At 37.5% G+C, this 5,000-nt stretch overlaps 1 protein-coding gene across 1 annotated transcript in view; it reads left to right on the plus strand.

Annotated features, from left to right (window-relative positions):
- The window catches only part of LOC149984278 (CUB and sushi domain-containing protein 3-like), a 569,716-nt gene that overhangs the window by 365,034 nt on the left and 199,682 nt on the right, over nucleotides 1-5,000 (plus strand). The window lies entirely within an intron of this gene.

The following is a 5,000-nucleotide window of genomic DNA, read 5'->3' on the forward strand; positions in this document are numbered from 1 at the left end:
ATAAGATTATTAATATATAGTTACCATAATTAACATAAATAATAGCATGACTAGTTACCATAATTAATATAATTAATATTAGGACCAGTTACTGTAATTAATATAATTAATATTAGGACCAGTTACTGTAATTAATATTATAAAGAGTTCCTATAATTAATATGAGTAATATTATGTATGACCAGTTACTTTAAATCATATTATGACCAGATACTGTAATTAATATTTTAACCAGTTACTCTAATTTATATTACGACCAGTTACTGTAATTAATTTTATGACCAGTTACTGGAATTAATATAATTAATATTATGACCAGTTACTGTAATTAATATAATTAATATTATGACCAGTTACTGTAATTCATATAATTCATTTTATGACCAGTTACTGTAATTAATATAATTCATATTATGACCGGTTACTGTAATTAATATTATAATCAGTTACTATAATTAATGTTATTAATATTATGTATGACCAGTTACTCTAATTCATATTATGACTGTAATAATAATGTAAATAATATTATGACCAGTTACTGTAATTAATATAATTAATATTATGACCAGTTACTGTAATTAATATAATTCATTTTATGACCAGTTAAACACCTCAGCAGGAGATCCTTCACCTCTGGCACAAACAACATAAAACATCTACATTCTGGTTGTGTCCAACATCTACATACTGGTTGTGTCCATCATCTACATACTGGTTGTGTCCAACATCTACATACTGGTTGTGTCCATCATCTATATACTGGTTGTGTCCAACATCTACATACTGGTTGTGTCCTTCATCTACATACTGGTTGTGTCCATCATCTACATACTGGTTGTGTCCAACATCTATATACTGGTTGTGTCCAACATCTACATACTGGTTGTGTCCAACATCTATATACTGGTTGTGTCCAACATCTACATACTGGTTGTGTCCAACATCTATATACTGGTTGTGTCCAACATCTACATACTGGTTGTGTCCAACATCTACATACTGGTTGTGTCCATCATCTACATACTGGTTGTGTCCAACATCTACATACTGGTTGTGTCCAACATCTATATAGTGGTTGTGTCCAACATCTATATACTGGTTGTGTCCAACATCTACATACTGGTTGTGTCCAACATCTACATACTGGTTGTGTCCAACATCTACATACTGGTTGTGTCCTTCATCTATATACTGGTTGTGTCCAACATCTATATACTGGTTGTGTCCAACATCTACATACTGGTTGTGTCCAACATCTACATACTGGTTGTGTCCTTCATCTATATACTGGTTGTGTCCTTCATCTACATACTGGTTGTGTCCTTCATCTACATACTGGTTGTGTCCAACATCTACATACTGGTTGTGTCCAACATCTACATACTGGTTGTGTCCTTCATCTATATACTGGTTGTGTCCTTCATCTACATACTGGTTGTGTCCTTCATCTACATACTGGTTGTGTCCAACATCTACATACTGGTTGTGTCCAACATCTATATACTGGTTGTGTCCAACATCTACATACTGGTTGTGTCCAACATCTACATACTGGTTGTGTCCAACATCTACATACTGGTTGTGTCCTTCATCTACATACTGGTTGTGTCCAACATCTACATACTGGTTGTGTCCAACATCCACATACTGGTTGTGTCCAACATCTACATACTGGTTGTGTCCAACATCTATTTACTGGTTGTGTCCAACATCTACATACTGGTTGTGTCCAGTATCCACATACTGGTTGTGTCCAACATCTACATACAGGTTGTGTCCAACATCTATTTACTGGTTGTGTCCAACATCTACATACTGGTTGTGTCCAACATCCAAATACTGGTTGTGTCCAACATCTACATACTGGTTGTGTCCAACATCTACATACTGGTTGTGTCCAACATCTACATACTGGTTGTGTCCAACATCCACATACTGGTTGTGTCCAACATCTACATACTGGTTGTGTCCAACAGCCACATACTGGTTGTATCCAACATCTACATACTGGTTGTGTCCAACATCCACATACTGGTTGTGTCCAACATCTACATACTGGTTGTGTCCAACATCTATTTACTGGTTGTGTCCAACATCTACATACTGGTTGTGTCCAGTATCCACATACTGGTTGTGTCCAACATCTACATACAGGTTGTGTCCAACATCCACATACTGGTTGTGTCCAGTATCCACATACTGGTTGTGTCCCAAATTGCACCCTATTCCCTTCAGAGACAATTACCTTTTATTCTACGGTTGAGACCTTGAGGATAAAGATGAGGAAGGCATCAGACATGTTTCTCTCCCTGTTGTTTTCATGGTCTTTGTTTGATAGGAATCAGACATGTGTCTCTCCCTGTTGTTTTCATGGTCTTTGTTTGATATGAATCAGACATGTGTCTCTCCCTGTTGTTTTCATGGTCTTTGTTTGATAGGAATCAGACATGTGTCTCTCCCTGTTGTTTTCATGGTCTTTGTTTGATATGAATCAGACATGTGTCTCTCCCTGTTGTTTTCATGGCCTGTGTTTGATAGGAATCAGACATGTTTCTCTCCCTGTTGTTTTCATGGTCTTTGTTTGATATGAATCAGACATGTGTCTCTCCCTGTTGTTTTCATGGTCTTTGTTTGATATGAATCAGACATGTGTCTCTCCCTGTTGTTTTCATGGTCTTTGTTTGATATGAATCAGACATGTGTCTCTCCCTGTTTTTTTCATGGCCTTTGTTTGATAGGAATCAGACATGTGTCTCTCCCTGTTGTTTTCATGGCCTGTGTTTGATAGGAATCAGACATGTGTCTCTCCTAGTTGTTTTCATGGCCTTTGTTTGATATGAATCAGCATTTCCAAAGGTTTCTGTGGTTTTCTGTTATATTTGTTTGTTTCCTAATGGGCATCCCAAATGGCACCCTATTCCCTATACAGAGCCATAGGGCCTGGTCTAAAGTAGTGCACTACATAGGGAATAGGGTGCCATAGGGCCTGGTCTAAATTAGTGTACTATATAGGGACTAGGGTGCCATTTGGGATGCATTTAATGTGATATAGCCACATCCTACAGTGCTGAATAGATGTGTTTGTTTGCAGGGTAATGTACACAGTTGAAGTCGGAGGTTTACATACACTTAGGTCGGAGTCATTAAAACTAGTTTTTTTCAACCACTCCACAAATGTCTTGTTAACAAACTGTAGTTTTGGCAAGTCGGTTAGGGCATCTACTTTGTGCATGACACCGGTCATTTCTACAACAATTGTTTACAGACAGATTATTTCACTTATAATTCACTGTATCACAATTCCAGTGGGTCAGAAGTTTACATACACTAAGTTGACTAAGTTGACTAAGTTGTCTTTAAACAGCTTGGAAAATTCCAGAAAATGATGTCATGGCTTCAGAAGTTTCTGATAGGCTAATTGACATAATTTGAGTCAATAGGAGGTGTACCTGTGGATGTATTTCAAGGTCTACCTTCAAACTCAGTTAGTCTTTGCTTGACATCATGGGAAAATCAAAAAAAATCAGCCAAGACCTCAGAAAATAAATTAGTTCATCCTTGGGAGCAATTTCCAAACGCCTGAAGGTACCACGTTCATCAGTACAAACAATAGTACGCAAGTATAAACACCATGGGACCACGCAGCCGTCATACCGCTCAGGAAGGAGACTGTTCTGTCTCTTAGAGATGAATGTACTTTGGTGCGAAAAGTGCAAATCAATCCCAGAACAACAGCAAAGAACCTTGTGAAGATGCTGGAGGAAACAGGTACAAAAGTATCTATATCCACAGTAAAACGAGTCCTATATCGACATAACCTGAAAGGCTGCTCAGCAAGGAAGAAGCCACTGCTCCAGAACTGCTATAAAAAAGACAGACTACGGTTTGCAACTGCACATGGGGACAAAGATTGTACTTTTTGAAGAAATGTCCTCTGGTCTGATAGAACTGTTTGGGCTTAATTACCATCGTTATGTTTGGAGGAAAAAGGGGGAAGCTTGCAAGCCAAAGAACACCATCCCAACCGTGAAGCACGGGGGTGGCAGCATCATGTTGTCGGGGTGCTTTGCTGCAGGAGGGACTGGTGCACTTCACAAAATAGATGGCGTGATGAGGAAGGAAAATGATGTGGATATATTGAAGCAACATCTCAAGACATCAGTCAGGAAGTTAATGCTTGGTCGCAAATGGGTCTTCCAAATGGACAATGTATTGGAGTGGTCATCACAAAGCCCTGACCTCAATCCTATAGAAAATTTGTGGGCAGAACTGAAAAAGCGTGTGCGAGCAAGGAGGCCTACAAACCACTTTCAGTTACACCAGCTCCGTCAGGAGGAATGAGCCAAAATTCACCAACTTATTGTGGGAAGCTTGTGGAAGGGGCTACCCGAAACGTTTGACCCAAGTTAAACAATTTAAAGGCAACGCTACCAAATACTAACTGAGTGTAAACTTCTGACCCACTGGGAATGTGATGAAATAAATAAATATTTCTCTCTACTATTATTCAAATAAAGTGATGATCCTAACTGACCTAAAACAGGGAATTTTTACTCTGATTAAATGTCAGGAATTGTGAAAAACCGAGTTTAAATGTATTTGGCTAAGGTGTATGTTAACTTCCGACTTTACCTGTACATTAATATTTTCTCTTGCAGGGTAATGTATACGTTAATATTTTATCTTGCAGGGTAATGTATACATTAATATTTTCTCTTGCAGGGTAATGTATACGTTAATATTTTATCTTGCAGGGTAATGTATACATTAGTATTTTATCTTGCAGGGTAATGTATACATTAATATTTTATCTTGCAGGGTAATGTATACATTAGTATTTTATCTTGCAGGGTAATGTATACATTAATATTTTATCTTGCAGGGTAATGTATACATGTATATTTTATCTTGCAGGGTAATGTATACATTAATATTTTATCTTGCAGGGTAATGTATACATTATTATTTTCTCTTGCAGGGTAATGTATACATTAATA

This window comes from Oncorhynchus mykiss, chromosome 3 (assembly GCF_057628025.1).
Source record: "Oncorhynchus mykiss isolate SJ-2025 chromosome 3, ASM5762802v1, whole genome shotgun sequence".
NCBI classification, from domain to species: domain Eukaryota; kingdom Metazoa; phylum Chordata; class Actinopteri; order Salmoniformes; family Salmonidae; genus Oncorhynchus; species Oncorhynchus mykiss.